General features: G+C 36.1%; 1 protein-coding gene and 1 long non-coding RNA gene across 3 annotated transcripts in view; one reads left to right on the top strand and one right to left on the bottom strand.

The window, feature by feature from the left end:
- ZFPM2 (zinc finger protein, FOG family member 2) overlaps positions 1–22,588 on the top strand; it is a 473,986-nt gene that overhangs the window by 214,693 nt on the left and 236,705 nt on the right. The gene's annotated exons all lie outside the window — the stretch shown is intronic.
- Positions 10,340–21,561, bottom strand: LOC123585613. Its single transcript, XR_006706317.1, has 2 exons — positions 13,808–21,561; positions 10,340–13,559 (listed from the first exon to the last, which is right to left on the bottom strand). It is a non-coding gene; the product is annotated as an uncharacterized LOC123585613 (long non-coding RNA).

Below are 22,588 nucleotides of genomic sequence, written 5' to 3'. Positions count from 1 at the left end.
AGACCGCGAGATCGTGACCTGGCTGAAGTCAGACGCTTAACCGACTGCGCCACCCAGGCGCCCCTCTTCTTTTTTTTTAATGAAATTTATTGTCAAATTGGTTTCCATACAACACCCAGGGCTCATCCCATCAGGTGCCCTCCTCAATGCCCGTCACCCACTTTCTCCTCCCTCCTACCCCCCATCAACCCTCAGTTTATTCTCAGTTTTTAAGAGTCTCTTATGATTTGGCTCCCTCCTCTCTAACTTTTTTTTCCTTCCCCTCCCCCCACGTGGTTTACATACACAATGGAATACTACTTGGCAATGAGAAAGAACGAAATCTGGCCTTTTGTAGCAACGTGGATGGAACTGGAGAGCGTCATGCTAAGTGAAATAAGTCACACAGAGAAAGACAGATACCATATGGTTTCACTCTTATGTGGATCCTGAGAAACGTGTTCCATTTAAAAGAAGCTGTGTAGCATACATTTTAACGTTTCCATGAAATAAGTGATCACTACCTGTCAAGGAGTTCTTTTCCGCAGACTTCGTTCTCATCCCTTTTGTAGATCTTTTATAGGACACCTCCTAGCTTCAGAAAGAAGAAATAAAAACATAGGACTCATACTGGGATTTGGCAGCAAGGTCCCACATTCAGAAAATTGCAGCTGGAAGTTTTTTGGGTTTTTGTTGTTGTTGTTTCCCTTTGCTCCAATTTTGTCAAATTATTTAACTTGAAAAAATGTTTGTGAATATGCAGTTTGTTTTTACATTATGCATCATTTTCTTCTCAGTGCTGCTACACGACCTTGAAACAGTTTTCTGGACTTGAAGTTTTGGTAGCTATATTATTGCAGACTGACCTGTAAGTTCATATTCTTCTTTAGAGGTAAAACATGAACCCACATCTCAAAATTAGGCATCCAGTGCTTATTTGTTAACCACCGGAGGGGGGTTCATACCTGTATTAACTCTATTCACTAGAGCCTATACCAAGTTTTCGTGTTATTCCTGGCATCATATTCTTTTCGAAGTGCGTGCTTTATGTTAGGCCTTATCGTGCGTGTTCTACTGTTTAATTATTACAAGAATCCCATATACAGGTCTTGTTTCTCTCATTTTTATAAATGAGGACTCGGAATCTCAGCTTAACTCACTGTCCTATCACACAGTCGTTAAGTAGCAAAGCTGGAATCCAAGCCTATGTCCGTCTGACTTCAAGACACATTCTCTTTCAATTCCACCATGCTGTGCCTGCACTTTTAAGTGAAATATCATGAATATCCTGGATCAAAGAAAAATCTTTATATTGCAAGAAACACTTGACTTATTGAACAGAGTTTCAGATGAACATACCCATTTAAATGCATTTACATCTTGCTTAAAGGCAGTACTTTCCAAGGAAACTGAAAATAAGCAATTAGATTTAATTTACTTGCAGGTGCACACCTGAGGCCATACCTACACCAGCCAAACAAATGGAGATTTGGGTATCTTTCACCAGGGAGCAGTAATATCTGTGAGGCCATTTTGCAAAATGTATAATCGCACAATATATTTCCATTTAAAACAGTATAGCAGATTAAATCCTCTCTGCCAGTGTATTTCTCATATTTCACTATTTTATTGCAGTATTGTAATGGCTTTTTCTGCCTCGGTATAACATCTGAACCTGACAAAAAGGAACATCAAGTGCCATTTAAATCACCTGCGTTTGGAAGACATTGCTAATATTCTGCAAATGTACAAAATTATTTTTTCAAAAACAGATATATGAAGGTTAATAATGACATTACTGATAAGTTTTTATGTGTATTGGGAAGTTAGTGATTAGTGTCAATATTTCAAAATTAATATTTTGAAAAAATTGTCAAAAAATACTTTTTTCAGACTCAGCAGGAATAAAACGAGACTCCAGAGAGGAAATACTTTATTCTTTATGTGGTGAAAACTCTTATATGACAAATAATTACTTTCTGACAGCTACTGTAACTAATTTTTATTTATTGATGGTGAATCACAAATATTATAGTTGAAGTTCTACAAATAAGCAATAAGTATGGACAAGAGAAATGTCATAATGTTTATTTTCAGTTCTTTGATTAATGACGTGGCTATTTGAATATTCGAGCTAATTTCTTTCCTTAAAATTTGGTAAAACTTGAGATAGATTTTATATTTGCTTCAGTTGTTGATTATTCTATCTGTGGCAGTATGGGTCAGCTCTGGTTGGCTTTGTTTTTGAGAGCTATAAATTACTAGTTTAAGGGCTCCAAGCTTATAACAAATCATCCATATTTTTAACTGAACTTTTGTTCGAGGTAATTGTAAGCCCACATAAAACTGTAAGAAATAATTCAGAGAGATCTCTTGTACACTTTTCCTAATTTCCTCTAGTGGTAACAATTTGTAAAACTCTAGTATCACAAGCAAGATACTAACATGGATTCAAACCTCCTATCGTATTCTGATTTCTCCTGTTTACTTGCCCTTGTTTGTCTGAGTGTGTGTGTGTGTGTCTGTGTGTGTGTGTGCGTGTGTTGAATCTGTAATTTTTTTTTGAGAAGTAGAAGTGTTCTCAGGAAGTTTATGTAGTTCATTAGACTGTTTGTAGTGCGCAGAAAGGCGTTTACTGGGTAAATGTCCGTGGTATTCGTAGATGATTTGTTTAGTTTGATTTGCATTTCCATGACTAGAAGTTAAATAAGAACCTCCTGGGTTAAAAACCTTGAAGGATTAACCTCCACTTCCTTTCGAGAGTAGGGAGACACAGTTCTCTCAGGCTGCCTCTCCCATGGATTAAGAGTATACTGTTACACAGGATGGAATCATAAATTCAGCAGCCAAGAGGAACTCAGTTTAACTTTTATAAACTCATTAATCTCTTTTTAAGAATCATTTCTTTACTCATATATTTGGAAGAGATTAAATCTATTAACGCAGTATGAAAAGAGATACTGTTTTCTAACATTTCAGTGATGTATCCTTCATGTGTTACTTTATATTCATCTTATTCTCTGTAGTTGAAGTCACTCTATATACTTTTACGAAGAGTATCTTCACACTCCCTCTTCCTTCCCTCTCTTCCTTTCCCCCTCTTCCCTTCCTTCCTTCCTTCCTTCCTTCCTTCCTTCCTTCCTTCCTTCCTTTCTTACTTCCTCTGTGTATTCACATAATACTTAAGAAATTCTTACTTTCTTCAAAGTATCATACTAGGTATGAGGAACAAAGTTGATTAGACACAATACCTTATTTTCTGATTTGTATAACTTTATAATAGTCAGCCAGATGTTATTATTGATACTAGTCAGACATACACATGTACGTGCTCACTTTCTACGGAGTACTCTCATGGATGTTGGTGCAGAGAAAGAAAGCAGATTTTCAACAAGTCTAACTGGAAGTGACTGCTTATCCAACGATGTTTTGGAGGACTGCCTTTCCATGTCCATTTTGGTACTCGACCCAATATTTCCGTGCGAGTTACAAAACCGGGAACCGTTAGTTTTCTCAAATGCTAAAATTCTGAAATGAAATTTCATGTTCCAATATAAATTGTTTAGGTATAGGAGTGAGAAAACCTCTGTGGTCTGAACTATTTAGGGAATGGTCAGTCCTAGAATGGGTATTAGAATTTACATAAAATTGGAAGATTTGTTCTTTTATTGCATACAGTGGAAACTCTATTTATGGCTAACAGTATTCCAAGTGAGGTCAAGTGGGGATCACCATGATTTATAATTGGAGACTTCCTTCACCCTACCCTAATGATGCAGGCCCCTTCTTTTCTTGTAATTGCATTGTGTGTATGTAAATTAATTTCTCTGCGGTACTTTAGAATTTATTCTATGAAGTAGTCTCATTTCAAATATTGTATATATTCTTCTCTCACTTCAAGCTCCTGTTTCAAATTTTAGCTTTGTTTCTGTCCGTTTGATTATTGTTTCCTGTGATGAAGCTGAAACTAAAAACATTCTACTCTAATTCTATGTTCTGGAAAAAAGGAGGTGTAATGGCTCGTATGGTTGTGATTACATATAAAGGTGGAAGTGTTTGCTCTGTTGTAGACACAAGTTGGGTTTGAAGTACTGATTTAATGATCTTTAGTGAAGCAAAATTATTTAAGGAAGGTGATCCCCAGAATGCACAATGATTATGACTAATGCTTATTGCATATTTGTTCAGCAAATAAATCAAAAAGTGATTTGGTTAGGACTATATGCCATGTACTTGTACAGAACCATAATCTTTCCTGGCGTACATGGGTTAATAATAAATACTGATAAATCCTGTCATTGTGTAGGTAACCTTGATTTGTTCATACTTTGTTGGCTTTGAAAATTCAAGAGAATAAATTAATACCAGACTTAAAAGTGCCATTTTTTCCTGAAGACATACTTTATTTAAGTTTAACATCCTTGGCTTAAGGAGTGCAAATTGCTGGACAAAATGGCCAAAAATAATGATGATAGATCTGCATTTTCACAGGGTTTTGGCTAAGGAATAACCTTAGATTTTGATAAAGAGAGATATGTAAGTATGAGAGATTAGAGTAAAAATATTTTTGAAGAAATATTGGAGGGAGTATCTGTTTATATTTGGAGTATTGCCATTTTTACCATCAAGAAATTAGGATTGCCCGTGACTTTAATTTAACTGTCCAGTATATATTTAATCACTGTTATTCAATATAGCAGTGTTTGTGAGAGACTTTTGTCTCTCACATAGTGGATGATTGTAGCTATTCTTTAATTATGATCAACTTTTCTTTCCTTTATTGTGACTTATTTAGTTGTGTCACTTTGAGTCAGTGTTCCATCCAGTTAAAAAGAAAAAGGAGGTAATATGTACATCTACACTAAATAACTTAGGAAAAACAAAGAACATTATTCTCAAAAAAAAAAAAAAAAGATTGTGACAACAAATAAAGATGCTTTTCCTTTCATTTAAGTGGTTTACCATGGGCATCACTTTATTTCCCAGCTATTCCTCTTAAGTTTGTTGTAAAAAGAGACCATTAGGTAAAGGACCCAATATGTCTGGCACATGATAAGCACCCAATACATGTTACAGATTTTATCTTGATTATTCTATAATTGAGAATATTTGAAGAGAGAAATGAAAAAAAATCTAATGATGGCCAGTAAGATAGGATAAATATTTTCTTTTGTTTTAAGTATTTTTCTTTCTTTTTTACTAATGGATAAGCAAGTTCCTTATTTTCTCCTTTTTGGCATTCTATGTGAAGATAATGTCAGTGGAACAGTTAATCTTGGTTATCTGAAAATGGAATGGGTGACTCACCTTTGATGTGAACCTTCACAGCTTACGTACCTTTGCCTGGCTTAGCTCTGAAGTTAAGAGAAAATACCAGAGTGGGGTTACTATGCACTGAAGCTCTCCTCTACCTGTGTGGGTGGAGTCAGCTCTGGGAGCTGCTCCTGTCATTTATTGGATTCAGTATGATATTTTATGCCTCCATTTTTTTTTTTCATATGGAATGAAAATGGTTCTGGGTAGGAGCACCTGGGTGGCTCAGGTTATGACTGACTCAGGTCATGATCTTGCAGTTTGTGAGTTTGAGCCCCACTTCGGGCTCTGTGCTGACAGTTCAGAGCCTGGAACCTGCTTCAGATTCTGTGTCTCCCTCTTTCTCTGCCCCTCTTCCTCTTGTGCTCTCTCTCTCTCTCTCTCAAAAATAAATAAACATTTAAAAAAATTAAAAGGTTCTGGGTAAAATCTAGTTCTAGTGTGGGTAGTTATGATTATCAAACAAGGCTATATATTGAATACAAGTAGTTTTTACCTATGTGCTTCATTTTCCTTCTCAATTATTCTCAATTATAAAATACAAAGGTGAAATCTATAGTATTTGTTGAATACTTAATATGTGTCAGATATTGTGTTGAGTCTTCTACATATACGATCTCATGTTCACAACAAAATAGGAGGAACAATTAGGAAATTCAATTGATGCCCATGGGAAATAGCAGCAAGGTGGTGGATATAAACTGGTTTTCAGGATGGTCAATAAACTTTTTGCTCATATGATCTGAAATATTGAATCCTGAGTATATATAATCTCCAATCCTAATGATTTTTGAAATCATTGTAAGGATTTGTTAAATCTAATTTAATGATGTCCCATTGGTCATCTCTTTATTATCTGCATGTACAATTATTTTCCAGTATGCTCATAAAAGTATCATAGCTTCCTTTTTTTCATGTGATTCACTATATGAGAAAATACAAAACTGTGGGACACTCATGCATTTGGTGGAGGAGAAAATATTATAAATTATTATTACAAATAAAAGTAAAATCTTTCAGCTTATAGTGTTAGCAATGAAAAATCATTGTTTTGATTCTAGTTGAAACCTGTGCATAATTATTTCTGCAGTGTGTTATCTGTTGTATTTTAATTCTATTCCAAATAACCAATATTTAAGATGAATAATATAAAGAAATCATAATGGAGCTACAGAATGCTATTTACTGCCTGTGGTTTTTAGTTAATGAAGATAGAGAGAAAATCAGTCAAAACTTACTGATTCCACATCTCAGGGCAAGTTACCTTGGCATTTGTATCCATCTTTCTTTTAAAAATAAAAAAAAAGCCTTTTTGAAGGATGTCATTAATGGACATATTTTATTCATACTTGACAGATATGCATCATTCCAACATACTTCCTAGATTCTGATATTTGTTTACATTTATTCATTTACATACTAGAGTTTTACAGATACCCTTTAAATTTAATGCCCTTTTGACTGTGTGAGTATCCTGATACATAGTCATCAAATAGTGATGATGTTAAAAATCTAGAAATTAAAAAAAAAAAGAGAGCAGCTGACTTCTTGCATCATATGTGTAGTTTAGATCATTGTTGTCACTTCTGGGCGCCTGAGTCTGGTATCAGGAATCACATGACCACTTGTGAATGTGCTCATCCGTTAGAGGATAAACAACTGATTCTAGTTTGTCTTAGGAACAAGCAATGAAAAGGGTCCCTTCTATTACCAGGTATTATAAACTGAGGGGACATGATAGAGATACTTCTAGATGAGCTCATCTCTCTGATTTTTAGTGCTTGAGGTGATGGGCTTCTAGTTATTGCTAGTATTCTTACCTCAATTTCAGGACTTTGTGAAATTATGAAAAAAAAGTGAAGAAAATTTTTCTACTATTGACAATAATTTATAAGAAAAGGCTAGTATTATTTAAGATAAAGGCAGCTTACAAGATCTTTCCCAACAGCTTTTAGAAATACTATTTTGTCATACGAAAACCAGATAAAGACACCACTAAAAAGAGAGAACGACAGGCCACTATCCCTGACGAACATAGAGGCAAAAATCCTCCACAAAATACTAGCAAACCAAATCCAACAATACATTTAAAAAATCATTCACCACAATCAAGTGCTGGTTCAATATTAGTAAATCAGTCATCATGATATATCACATTAAGAGAAAGGATTAAAACCATATGATCATTTCAATAGATTTAGAAAAAGTACTTGACAAAGTACAACACTGATTCATAATAAAAACCCTCAACGAGGTAGGTCTAGAAGGAATATACCTCAATATAATAAAGGCCATATATGAAAAACCCACAGCTAACATCATCCTTTATGGGGAAAAACTGAGAGCCTTTCCCCTAAGGTTAGGAATAAGACAGGCATGTCCACTCTCGCCACGTTTATTCAAATAGTACTGGAAGTCCTAGCCACAGGAATCAGACAACAAAAAGACGTAAAAGGCATTCAGATTGGTAAGGAAGGAGTAAAACTTCACTATTTGCAGATGACATGATACTATACATAGAAAACCCTAAAGACTCCACCAAAAAGCTGCTAGAACTGATAAACGAATTCAGTAAGGTCACAGGGTACAAAATCAACGTAGAGATATCTGTTGCATTTCTGTACACCAATAATGAAGCAGCAGAAAGAGAAATTAAGAAAATAATCAATTGCACCCCAAACCATAAGATACCTAGGAATACCCTTAACCAAAGAGGTGAAAGACCTGTACCCCGAAAACTATAAAACAGTGATGAAAGGAATTCAAGATGACACAAAGAAATGGAAAGACGTTCCACGCTCATGTCATACCACCCAAAGCAATCTACATGTTTAATACAATGCCTGTCAAAATATCAACAGCATTTTTCACAGAGCTAGGACAAACAATCCTAAAATTTGTATGGAACCACAAAGACCCTGAGTAGCCAAAGCAGTCTTGAAAAAGAAAAGCAAAGCTGGAGGCATCACAATTCTGGACTTCAAGTTATATTACAAAGCTGTAATAATCAGAACAGCATAGTACTGGCACAAAAATACACACATAGATCAATGGAACAGAATAGAAAACCCTGAAATAAACCCAAAATTATATGGTTAATTAATCTTCAACAAAGCAGAAAAGAGTATCAGTGGGAAAAAGTCTCTTTAACAAATGGTGTTAGGAAAATTGGACAGCAACATGTAAAAGAAAGAAACTGGACCACTTTCTTACACCATACACAAAAATAAGTTAAGAACAGATTAAAGACCTAAATGTGACACCTGAAACCATAAAAATCCTAGAAGAGAACATAGGCAGTAACTTCTTTGACATCAGCTGTACCAACATTTTTATAGGTCTGTCTTCTTAGGCAAGGGAAACAAAAGCAAAAAAAAAAAAAAAAAAAACTTTTGGGACTTCATCAAAATAAAAAGCTTCTGCACAGCAAAGGAAACAACAAAACTGAAAGTCAGCCTAGGGAATAGGAGAATGCATTTGCAAATGACACGTCTGATAAAGGGTTAGTATCCAAATTATATAAAGAACTTATTCAACAACCCCAAAAGCAAACAATCCAGTTAAAAAGTGGGCAGAAGACATGAACAGACATTCTCCAAAGAAGACATACATATAGCCAACAGGCACCTGAAAAATGTTTATCATCACTTACCCATCAGGGAAGTGCACATCAAAAGTACAATGAGCTATCACCTCACACCTGGCAGAATGGCTAAAATCAACAGGTGTTGGTGAAGACACAGAAAAAGGAACTATCATGCAGTTAGTGGGAATGCAAACTGGTGTAGCCACTCTGGAAAACAGTAGAGTGGTTCCTCAAAAAGTTAAAACTAGCATTACATTAGGATCCAGCAATCACACTACTGGGTATTTACCCAAATAATACAAGAACGCTAATTCAAAGGCACACACGCACCCCTGTGTTTATACCATTAATGCTATAAACACCCCTGTGTTTGTAGACTTATTTAATTATTTAAACACTGGGGTGTTTATAGCATTATTTACAATAGCCAAGATAGGGAGGCAGCTCAAGTGTCCACACGTCGATGAACGGATAAAGAAGATATGGTATGTATATACAATAGAATATTATTCAGCCATATGAAAGAGTGAACTCTTGCCATTTGCATTGACATGGTTGGAGCTAGAGAGTGTAATGCTAAGTGAAATAAGTCAGTCAGAGAAATACAAATACCATATGAGTTCACGGAGATGTGGAATTTAAGAAACAAATGAGCAAGGGAATAAGAGAGAGAGAGAGAGAGAGAGACCAGGAACAATCTCTTAACTGTAGAGAAGAAACTGATAGTTACTAGAGAGAAGGGAGGGTGGGTGGGGGGTGGGTTAACCAGGTGATGGGGATTAAGGAGTGCACTTCTTGTGATGGGCACCGGATGATGTATGGAAGTTTTGAATCACTACATTGTACACCTGAAATTATTAAAGCACTGTATGTTAAAAAAAAAACAGCAAAAGAAGAATACTATTTTATCTAAAATTAACATATTTACAGTACTAAACAACAGAAACTCTTTCCGTCAGCTATAATTTCTGTCGTCTTAAAACTGTGATTTACAGGGCCACCTGGGTGGCTCAGTCGGTTGAGCGTCCGACTTCAGCTTAGGTCATGATCTCACAGTCTGTGAGTTCGAGCCCCGCGTCGGGCTCTGTGCTGACAGCTCAGAACCTGGAGCCTGCTTCAGATTCTGTGTCTCCTCCTCTCTCTCTGCCTCTCCCCCATTCATGCTCTGTCTCTCTCTGTCTCAAAAATAAATAAGAACATTAAAAAAAAAAAACTAAAAAAAAACCCCTGTGATTTACAACAAATTCCAGTCATCTTTTTCCTTCCAACCTGGGATTAATTTTACCTCAAGGCAGTTCTTTCTATTTCATTGGACCTCTGCCCTATAAACAATTTTATTTGTAAATAATGGTGTGTTTAAATGTTTATGTTAACACTGAATTGTATTCACTTACGAAAGATTATTTCTGATCTGTTGAAGGAAAGAGATGGTTTATACTGTCTTTTGTCAGCTTTCCCTCCTCTGAGATGCTATTCCTGATTTCTCTGAGTTGCCTTAGGAGCTGTTTTTTTCTTGCTGGTCAAATTTTATCTCCTGCTTTTACCAAAAACTTCTTAAGTTGAGTCATAATTATCTCATCACCGTTAGAATAAGTCCCATAAGGAAAAGATAGACGTTAGATTCATGTTTGTATCTCAGTATTCCACACTGTGCCTGGCATTATGTGTTTAACAAATAATTTTAAATGAGTATATACCTTTTTTAACGAAAGTTTTATTGAGTGCAGTTTTATAAATAAAATAGTCCTGAAAATAATTCTGCCTGCAGAAGTTGAATACCTGGTGAGCTATTGTAGCTCTGTTAGGTCATGCCGCAAATGAGCATATGTCAGACTTCCTATGAGGGGTCACTCCACAGAAATGATGTTTTCAGAGGCAGTTGCTTCTATGTAGAGGAAAGGATCAGACCTTAGATTTGTGTAACAAGCTCTGAATTTTTGGAAACCACACTCATGAGTAATAGTATCTGCCATCTTGCCTAGTTGGCTTTCTTCCTCTTTCTCTCTTTCTCCTTCCCTCTTTCCTCTTTCCTTATCTCCCTCCTTCAAGAGCTGGTGTTTTTATATCTTATATTCATGTTGGAAAGGGGCAGGTCCAAGGAAAGTAAAAAAAAAAGCAGGGGGCGGGGGATGAAGAGAAGAGGAATAACATATACCGATCACAATATAGAGAGCATTTACCTACTTAACTCACTTGAGGGCTACATGTGGGCTATAGAAATATTTTACAAGCTGAAAAATGTGAGGGCATCAGATATTCTGTTTTGCAATCACTGTGTGCAGTTTCCCATCAGAATGCTTTCTTCGGAGAAAATGCCATCAACCAAATGAAAAGGTGGGGTGTTGTTTTGGAATGTTCAAAATGCCTTTTATGCTTAGTATTGCTATGAAAAAAAGCTTATGTCCTTTCTTATGTTAGTATTGATGTGATATATTTAATCAGACTTTCAAATTTTTATTTTATTTATTCTATAACTATTTTCTCTGAAGACTGGTCATCAAGGAGAGAGGGAATGTGGGAAACTCCATGGATTTAAAACCTTGTACCTTAGATTTTTTTTCTGTCTGAAATTTTTGGGATAGAAATGTAATAGTTTATTGTGAACTCTGATAATCAAACAATAATTTTGCCACTCCGCTCTGTAAAGCTTTCTCAGTGTTTTGTTTGTTTAATCTTTTCTACCACCTTGCCTCCTTCAAAACTTGCCCTGTGGCCCCATCCTTCAGGCATTCATATTCTGCTTTCCAAATTGACTGGCAGCTAATCTTATAAATGAATCCATTCTAATGGCTGCTGATATGATACTGGGGCTTGAGGTCAATCCTTCCACCTAGTTAAGTTGTTAAAATTTTTTAAAAGAGGCAGTCTGATGAAGCAAACTGAGCATGAGAGCATCAGAAAAACAGAGTTGGAGTCCAAGTTTCACCACTAATTTTGTAACTTAAGTTTGAGCCCCAGCCCAATAAATATGATGGTAAAATCATACCGACTTTGTCTCTCAGGGAACGAACTATTAAAGTATGCATTAGAAAATGAAAAAGTGGTATGTATAACACTGATTTAAAGGCCTCTTTAGAAACAATGATTTAACCCAAAGCAGTGAAGATATATATATAGTTTCTGCAACTCTACCAGGTACAGAGCTTTGTGGGATATCTAAAAAGTTCCATTAGAGAGATCATAAAGATATACAAATCACTATTATAAAGAAGACAATGATGAAAAATATTAGAATTAAAATCAATGCTGTAGGAGTTCAAAGGGAGAGATCACCTCTGAATTTCTGGCAAGGAGGAGCTGTGTGAATCAGAGAGGTGTTCATTTAGGAGGTAACAATAGACTTCCAAAAAACGGTAGGGTTTAAGCATAACACTAATGACAGGTATTTAGAGCTCTATACCACACAGAGAAGGCTTTAAAAACACAGAAAGATTGACTAAGACTGTACCCTAAAACACAGAGTGTCAGGGAGGCTGCTTTCGGCAATATTTCTCTTCTCAGTTATGTATAACTTAAGAATATATACAACTAGGAAGATACACAAGCATTAATAAGAGGCTCCAGAATTTCGAGGAAGTGACTGCAGCTTGCTTGATCTTTTGGAATTATATTTCTGGAAGTATTATCTGAAATTAATATTTTCAGCAGTATGAGTCCAAACTTCAGAAATAAAAACTTTGTGCCAACGCTATAGCCTACATATTAAATCTTTCTGTCTATGAAGGCATTTTCACACCAGATACGCCTGTATCCTATTTATTGCAGATGCCATAAGTAAGAGAATTAAGTGGCTGATACACTTAATTCTTTAATGTTTGATACTGGGCAGGACTTGTTCTCCCAAATTTGGGGACCCACATCCAGACTTCAGAAAACATTTCAGTAGTATGATGAGAAATGGCATATTCACATAGTGTCAAATTATTTCCCCACTAGATACTTATTCATTACAAAGGGAAATTTGCCAACTTGACAGTGGAGAAACCTGGCAGACACAACTTTAACCAAATCATCAAAATGACCCTCACTAGTAATAGGACATATGGATCTCATGTACCCCCTGCTGTGGGACACTGGGAAGGACACAGCGTTCCTTCTGGTGACAATGCATAACCTTGGTCTCTTCATGAGGAGATACCAGACGAATGCAACTTAAGAGACAGTCTTTAAAATAATGGCCAGTGTTCCTCACTCACATCGAGGTCATGAAAGACAAGAATACAGTTTGTAAATTAGTTAATATTTACAAACAGGTTAGTTAGATTAGTTAACATTAATCTTCTGGTGTTGATAATCATACTGTTGGTTATATTAGACATTACCATTTGGAGAAACTGGAAGAGGAGATAGTAGAATTTCTGTACTATTTTTTTTTAAAGTGATGCTTGTTCACTGGATGAAAAATTTTAAATCCATCATGGAATGTCACTTTTAGACCAGTCTTCTGCATGTTTCTATCTTGGCTGAGAGTACTTTATAGAGCACTGTGACTTCCCTGGATTAAAGACTTTGAAAGTAATACTGTCATTTCCCCATGTTATTTGTTCATCTGTGAAGTCATTCTGCCATCCTTTGGCTCTCCAGTATTGTGGCCCCAAAAGTCACCTCTCCATTCCAAATATAGACCTTTTCATCCGGGTAAAACTCATCCTAATCACAGTTGATGCTTAAGAACGTTTACCTGGGGCGCCTGGGTGGCGCAGTCGGTTAAGCATCCGACTTCAGCCAGGTCACGATCTCGCGGTCTGTGAGTTCGAGCCCCGCATCGGGCTCTGGGCTGATGGCTCAGAGCCTGGAGCCTGTTTCCGATTCTGTGTCTCCCTCTCTCTCTGCCCCTCCCCTGTTCATGCTCCGTCTCTCTCTGTCCCAAAAATAAATAAACGTTGAAAAAAAAAAAATTTATAAAAAAAAAAAAAAAAGAACGTTTACCTGTTAAAGTTTGTCATTGCATTTCCTTACTTCTCCATCTGCACCATTTCACAATGTGTTAAAAAAGAGAAAAAAAAAGACATCTGGATTAATATGGTTTTTGAGCTAAAGAAGTACCTAGCAAGCCAGTGGTCTTTAGTTCCATTGTGCGCCAAGTATCTTTTTCCACATGAATAAATTTAACCTGTGAGAGAGCCTGCCATTTTAACATCTACCGAAGTAGATGTTGCCTAAAATTTAGAACTCCAAATATCAATAAGGTGCACCGAAGTTCTATAGTAAATGTTCTTTAAAAGCTTGTTTAATTTTAGTCAAACAGGGTCTAGGGTTGATTTGTACCCAAAGTTTCTCCTTTAGAGTTCTTTTCTCCTGGAGGAAACAAACCTTCTCCAGCAGACCAGTGCCCTGTGGGTCCTGTCCCTTCTACGGACCTCCTGCCCGTTGACTAACTTTTGGCTGTTGCCCCTCCGCTGCTGTTTTCTGTGTCTGTTAGCCCAGACCTTTCACTTCTGTGATGATTCCTTCCTAACCATGCCTTCCAAAGGATTGTCTCCCTCTGGGTCTCAAGATTTGAAACAGGAAGTGGGATTGGGTCAGCCTGTGACAAGGAGGGGTGTCTGGAAGGTCAGGGAGGGTTTCTGGCAGCAAAGAGACATACAGTGCCAGGTTTCTTGAGCAAGAGTGGGGACTCCCTCCTTCCTCCTTCCAGCAGCTGAAAGGAGTCCAGAAACTGCAGCTCCTCTTTCCAGTGACACTTCCAAACATTTGCAAGAGCCAGTCTCACTCCACGTGAATGTTTTCAGACACCTGGGATGAGCTGATTTTCTGTTTGTAGAAATAGACCACAGAGCAAAGGGCAAAATATGGCAGTTTTTCCCCCCAGTCTTGAACATGGTCTCTGCATAGAAAACTTATTTTGTATGTGAACACGCAGGTGAAGGCTTTCTAGTTTTATTTCAGATCATGGTTTTGTTTTTAAAAACATCTTGAATTTTCTACCTTATTACCAATGATATTACTACCTGGAACCGCATTTTATCTCTTCTATTTCTCTATGTTGAATATGGTAATTTGTAGGTTTCAGTAGGCCTTATAATAATAGAAAGACTATCCAGACCTATCATAGCCTCAGAATTAATTCTTAAAGCCAGCCGGAATACTGAAGTAAAAGATTCCTGAGTTTGTGTTCTATGCTGATATATGGTGGCATATACACGTGAATTTGCTTCTTCTTAATGCTGTGCACGTTGATTGCCATGACGTTTTAGAAACTGTAGCCAAAGGGTGCATTTTTATTCTTGAGAAATGCAGTGATTTAACTGGCTCTGGGATTTAGACAATTCCAGTGTCTTGTTTTGGAGTTTTTAGGCACTGAATGCATGAAAAGGGAATGTTTCTATTTTGCCACCACCATTATGTTATCTTTTCCAGTGCAATTACAAGCTAATTCAGGCTCTTTGTGTTAGACTAATAGCTTCTGATTCGCTGCTGTCACCCAGTACCTCTTCATGCACTTTTAATAACATCTGCAGTGCCCCCAGCACTTACCTAGGGTGAGCATTTTTCTCTAAGTAGAGACTCATCTTCGGCAAATCATTAATGGAACATCAAAAAGATCCCATCTGTTAGAGTTACATATGGCTAAGATCAGAATTATCAAATATCTCATTTTTTTCTTTATTCTTTTTTTCTTTTCTTTCCCCTTTCTTATCCACACAATAAATGTAGTTGTCAGCAGGATAAGTTCATGCGCCGGATAAGGTCACAATTTCATTTAGTGACAACTTCCAACAGTACGAACTTACAAGGTTCGATTTATTAAAGAGTCAGAAGGGATAAGATCACTGCATGGCCAGCCTGATTTATCAGGGTTTGACTGGAGCACTTGAATAGGGAATGTCGTATTTCAAGTTTATGTTCAGAACTGTAGTTGTGTGTGTGTTATGACTGTATGACTCAAAAATCGAGAAGGGAAATTAGAAAAGGTATCCCTATAAGGCGATTTGTAGCCACTTAACCAAGAACTGTCATTTCCTGTGCCAAACTATGCTTTGAGATGGCTCAACATAGCATAATGTAAATGGCACCGTTTGTCTTCAATGCAGATGAAACATGCTGTTCTTAATGCCCGAGGAAACACACATAGTGGCAGCCCTGCACTTTGGCTGTGAAGATAATCAGCAGTGAAACGATCGTCTCACCCACTTGTGTATCTGGCGGGCAGCCGTCAAATGGTTAAACCATAAAATAGCAAGAGCTCTGCCATACTTCAGCCACCTTGGCTGACTTTGAAAATGTTTTGAGATTTTTAGAATCTTTGAGCGCTTTTTGAACTCAGCATGACTTCGGGGCTGTCCATGTTTGATACCATGATGTATAATGTTTTCCAGCCATGAAGAAAATATAAATACGGGTTCTGACGCTATAGCCTTCTGTTATAGGAAGGCCTGATAAACATTATGAGCTAATTCATGTGGTCTGCTTTAAAATTTGGTTACATGTTTAGAACCAAGTTCAAACCAATCCAAATTTTATTTTCAGCAAATGAAATATGATCTTCTGTCGTCTCACTTATTTGCAGCCATGTCCTACGAAAACTGAGCCTGGAGTTAAGGGACGTTCTGTAAATACCATATACATTTATGTCATCAACTTAATGCTGAATTCAGTCGAAGTATGATTGCTGATAACTATGCTAAAAGACCCACATCTTGTCTGTTCCCCTTTAGTATACTATGGTTTTCGTATATTTTGCTTTCTAAAGAGCCATCAAAAGAACCCTATTTAAAAGAAGGAAAACAATGGCTTCGTTGTACTTTCAATAAAATAAGATGTGAGGGTATCTCTCTTGATTTTAAGTATTTCTTTCCACCAGTGAATTTCTTTTATTTGCACAAAAAAGTGAGTTGATATCTTAAAAGCTGCAGTATGTTTGGTAGTGATTTCGGACTTAGGGCTTTTTTTTTTCTCTCTCTCTCTTTTTTTTTTTTTTTTTTTTTAAGTGAGGCTATCATAAGTCTTTGAGTAATCACAGACTTTTAAAAGTATGCATTATCAAGAAGATAAGAGAAACAGCCCTCAGCACTAACAATATTATCTTTTACCAAAATTGATTAGTCCATCCTATGTGTCTCAAATATTTTGTGTGAATTTACCCAGCATGTAAAAAAAAAAAAGAGGCTTCTTTTTGAGGAATAGCTGAAAAAATATGAACTGGGATGAGAGGGAAAATCTTTAGTTTTCATCCTGCTCCATATTTCACAGATGAGGTAATGTAAGTAAATGTAGCAAAATGCTGAGCAAATGAAATGATTATTATTGTACTCCAAAGAGAAGACACATACTAAGACAACTTTTTTTTTGTCCTTAAAATCAACTTTAACTGCACTAAAATTGAGTGTAGGAACTTGAGTGTAAGTAAATTAAGTCTATGAAGTCTTTACACTACAGTTTATATTTTGCAATTACCACATGTCACAAACTATATTGATTACCAGGGGATAAACAGAAATTAAAAACCATACCTGTAGTTCAAGGTGCCTATTTATATTCCTGTTGAGGTGAAAAGGGTTATCAAAGAGAAACCACCAGCTAATAATTAAATACAAAACGGTGTACCATTGGATTATAAATGCCATGGGAGTACTAGGGAAGGAGAACTCAGTTTTCTCTGGAATTCAGAGACATCTGGTGAGACAGAATAGCTTTGGGTTTGATCTTGCAACATTAATAGAGTTTATCAAGTATAGTATGTCTGCCATGTAGCCAGCACAGTTCTCCGAAAGGTGACGGTTAACTTGGACATGAGGAGGAAAGTACAGTGAGAAAGACTTTCTTGATCTGGAGTGAAGAAGAGTCTCTTCTGAAGAGCAAAACAGAAAGTGAGGCAGGCACCGTGGAGCAACATTGTGGTTAAGATTCAGGCATAAAAGCTGAAGTTGGCATGGTCAGAAGGGAGCTAGTGGAGGAACTTGTACCAGTGAGTGAGATGGTGACCATGGAGTTTTTTAGTGTGTTTATGCTGATAGGGATTTGGAGCCTGAATTGGAGCTGTAGAGTGAATTGAGATTGGATGGAAATCTACATCTGAGTTGATGAAACCTGGGGAATGCTGATAAGAAAGATGAACCCCCCCCAAAAAAAAGAAAGGTGAATCCAGAAGATATTTGAAAGGAAGATAAGCCAAGGTATGGCGTGTATTTTGGATGGAAGTGGTAAGAAGCAGTGTGACCACAGACATTGGCGAATGGTCACATGTGTTGATGCGAGTTTGTGGACACCCTCTTAGAATGCTTCAATGTCTTTTGGGTGAAGTAGTAAGTATTTATTAGGCACTTTGCATGTGTTATGATGTGAAATAATCCTCCCAGCAGTAATATGAAGAAGATATTATAGTTCCCATTTTATATGCAGAAACTGAAATTCAGAGGGTTAAGGGACTTACTCAGGTTCACATGGCTTATTCAACAGACTCTTCTCCAATTCCTTTTTGAACTCATTCCAGCCTGTGTACTGGCCTCCCCTTCTACCAAACTCCTTTCACTCTGCATACTCATGATTTCCATTTCATCAAAAGGTATCTTTCTGGTTCTTTTCTTACTTTCATAAATTTTCACATTACTTGATTGATCCCTCCTCCTTTACATTCTCAATCAATTGACTGCTATATCGGTTTCTTCTCTATTCTCTTGTACTTCTAATTTTCTGTGCATGCTCCTCTATCATTCTGCCTTTTGAAGATCCTTGGAACTCTGTCTCAGGTCTTCTTATTTTATTGTGATATACTCTGTCCTGGGTGAACCATACAATGGCTTTTATTGCCATAGACCAGCTAGTTTTAATTAGTGGCTAAAATGCCAAAATGTATCATTCTAGTTAAGACCTTGCTTCTGAGTCTCAGGCTTGTACTTGCCCATGTAAAATCACCTCTTGCCTTCCTTACAGCCACTTTGACCTGAATATTTCCAAACTCTAACTCTTCATCTTACCCTTAAATCTTTTTTGTGTTTGTTCTTTATCTCAGCAATATATGACCATTGACCCATTTGCTTAAGCCGATACCTGAACAGTATTGTTGGATTTTCCCTTCCCTAACTCCTAAAATCTGAATAATCACTAGGTTCTATGGTGTCTACTTCCTAAGCCTTGTGAATGGATTATATTTCCTGAAATTTGTCCAAGGTCCAGGCTTCTCTTGTTTGTTGCTTTATGCTTGGGCATAACCCACGGTCTGATACCAAATAAATAGGTAGAATCAAAGAATGAATAAGTTAATGTATGGAGGCAAAAAAGAATGAATAAACAAATCAAATAGGAATTGGAGCTTTGCTTTCTGATTTTGAAATATCTGTCCTTTTTAAGCTAAACATCCATTTTTATGATAAGCTGTTGGACCTGGCACTTTGACTCACCATTCCAGGGTTCTTTCTACCTGTCATGATATATCATATCTGGGGAAAGAAAATCATGGTATCAGGAGCACCTTACCAACTAGCAAGTGAGTGCAAAACCCTCTTTACCAATGACAAAGCCAAGACTCGGAAAAGACATCTCTTCTTCAAGGCTGTTTAGTTGATTATTGGATAGAGTTGACTAAAAGTTAATCTTATTTTTGGTGCGATAACGTCTCCTCTATTTCATGACACTTATTTATCTTCAAAAAAATTTAAATATTATATTGTCAAGCAACATCTAAGTTAAATTAAATATAATTTCCATTTATACAATGTCTTCTCTTGCTATCATTAACCTATGTAGCTTTGGTAGTGTTCAAATGCTAATTATTTTCAATGTGTTTGCAGTTTTCGAGTGAATAAATGGATATTTTTATTTAACTACTTCAGTAACAGAATGGATTTTCCTAAACCTCAAAATAACTTCTTGATAAGCAAGAGACTGGGATATGCCTGTTTGCCTAATAAAGTTGAAAAGATTGACTTGTTAGCTTGAGCAGTTACTGGACTTTTTGTTATGGCCATGTTTAAGAGCTCATAAAAGTAGTTTTGGTTTGCTTAAAATTTTAATGCAGAGTCAAAGACACCTCAAGAACTTTGGAGATATTTGGGTATCACTTTATGATCTGCCCTAAGTTTGTAGTTCTTAATCCATTAAAAGACAGAGCTACTTGTAAATCCACAGGTATAGATAAGAAGTCACTGTTTGACTGAGCCTGAACCCTTTTCAAATGAAAAATGTCAGTGGCAGAAAGAGAGAATGAATTACTTTTTAAAAAGGTTTTCAAAGATCCTCAGATTTCTCTGGTATCACTTAAATGTGACATGACTGTTTTTTGTTTTTTTGTTTTTTTTTTTTTTAGTGTGTGAAAACAAGCAAATTATTTAGGCATCATTTTTATGTAGAAAAGAACATTCTTAACCAGTGTTTAGCTGAGGGATTGAAATGTATTTTATCTTTAAATAGTAAGTTATAAAGAAATTGCTTAAAATCTAAATATCATTGGAAAATTCAAAGAACTATCAGAAATTAAACAGTCTCTTTTCAAGTAGGATAAAATCTTAAAGATGTAAATCACTATATTATCACATTTGAATATGAAGGCACACATTGTGGGACATTTCCCACTGAGTCCTTTTTGACATCAGATTGGATTATTAGCTAGGCTCTGCCTCTGAAAATTTGGGGTATAAGCGCTCTGCTTCCAATGCACTAATCAAAAAGATTGTACAAGGATGCAAAACATTTTCAGGGGAAAAATCTCAGAAATGTGTTTGTTATTCCACAAAGAGAAAACAAATTATTGCTCCATATTCCCTGGACTCTGGACTTGATGCTTAAGCATATATTATTTATTGTAAATATCCTATTTATAAAGCTATATTTCAGAAGCTCAACTCATTGAATCTTTTTGGGGTCCATTTTCCTCATTACTAATCATCTTTAGCTACTGATACATCAGAGTGGAAAACAAACTGGAGGGGAGAGGTGTTGTCTCAGTTCAATGAGTTTAATGAATTCTTCCATTTTTCGTGTATTTGGCAAGTGGGAGAGGAAGGGAGCATGAGAAGTAGGGAGAATGTTGTAGTTCTTGAAGTGACATTTTTTACCGTGAACATGGAATTGTTATTTCCATTGCATTTTCATTGTCCCGATACAGATAAATTTATATTTCATAATGGACACAATGTCAACATTACTCAAAATTTTAGCTGGTTGTGGTTTACATAACTTTGACTTTGGTTTTCAGGATGAGCAATAATAGAAACATGAAAAGTAATGTCTGGTATTTTAACTATTAAACAGAGGTGACACAAATGCCAAGAAGTAAAGGAAAGATCTAACTGAACTCAGGTTGCTGGTATTGCTTTTAAAAACATCAAGATTAAATCTACATATTTAAAGACAGTTACTGACTTGAAAAGAAATTAAGGCCAGAGTAAGACAAAACATTTATGCTAAATTACCTACCATAACTTATGTATCGCTTAGAAAATGTAATTACTGAATACATTCTATTTTATTTAGAACTTTTCTCAGCTATCTGTGGTATATGGGTTTCCATTTATACTTCTTATTCATCCATTCGTTCCCGCTTTAATGTCTGCTCTTCAGCAGGTTGAGAATACCAATAAAAAGAACTAATACATTGTATTATTAAGATTAATATTTTAAAATACAAAGCTTTTACTATGATAATATGGTATAGTGATACTATCAGAACATAAATATCATAGATTTAATTATTTGAGGAGAAAGATTCCAATTCTCCAATTCATGATTGAGATTTTGTTTGATGATCCCAAAGACTTTTTAGGCTGATGGCCATTCTTTGAAGATTTGAAGCCTTCACTTAGTTATTTTTTTTTAATTAATTCACTTATTTCTTTATTTTATTTCTTAATTTTTTTAATGTTTATTTATGTTTGAGAGTGAGACAGACAGAGCATGAGCAGGGGAGGGACAGAGAGAGGGAGACACATAATCCGAGGCAGGCTCCAAGATCCGAGCTGTCAGCACAGAGCCCAACGCAGGGCTCAAACTCGTCAACCACAAGATGGTGACCTGAGCTGAAGTCAGACACTTAACCAACTGAGACACCCAGGCGCCCCTCATTCATTTATTATTTAAGTGAGCATTTATGAATTCCTACTTTATGCTAACGTGTATACTATCTTCACTTCCTGTTTCCTTTTAATGATCCAGTGTAATAATTTGGAGGGAATGAAAGGAGGGAGACCACCCTAAACTGGCTGTTTCATAAGGTTGTTTTTTTTTTTTTTTTCCAAACTCTTCTGGTGACAGAATCTACATCAAATACCAAATATAAAAGAAAAATGAATTTGATTAAACATTTTTTTTAATTTGGGAAAACATACATCTCTACTTTTTGTACGTGTAAATATTTTAGCCCCTGAAATTAGTAGTACCTTGAAAAAACTACCACATACTTCCAGAGACTCTCCAGATGTTGCTCACCACGAGTCTTGAATAACTATAATAAAAGTATTGTGTAAGGTGTATATCTTTAATTATAATTTTTAGTTACATTCGTGAGCAAATATAAGAATGTTAACTCTAAGCCATCGTCCTAATGTTTCTTGTCTATCCATCCGTTTTGGCATCACAGCACTGCTTTTGGAAGGGTGTTATTATTTCAGGTTCTTAAGGACTTACTAAATAGAATTCACTTCTGTAGATGATGTGTGTGAAAAAGGTGCAAGGAAGAAATTGGACTAAATCTGAATACAATTATAAGGACAAGTTTTATTTTCCTCTCAGGATAACGAGATCAGTTGGTTTTCAGACAAGCATAATTAATTCCCT

The sequence above is a fragment of the Leopardus geoffroyi genome, chromosome C3 (genome assembly GCF_018350155.1).
Source record: "Leopardus geoffroyi isolate Oge1 chromosome C3, O.geoffroyi_Oge1_pat1.0, whole genome shotgun sequence".
Classification (NCBI taxonomy): Eukaryota; Metazoa; Chordata; class Mammalia; order Carnivora; family Felidae; genus Leopardus; species Leopardus geoffroyi.
This window is presented reverse-complemented; position numbering and strand designations above follow the sequence as displayed.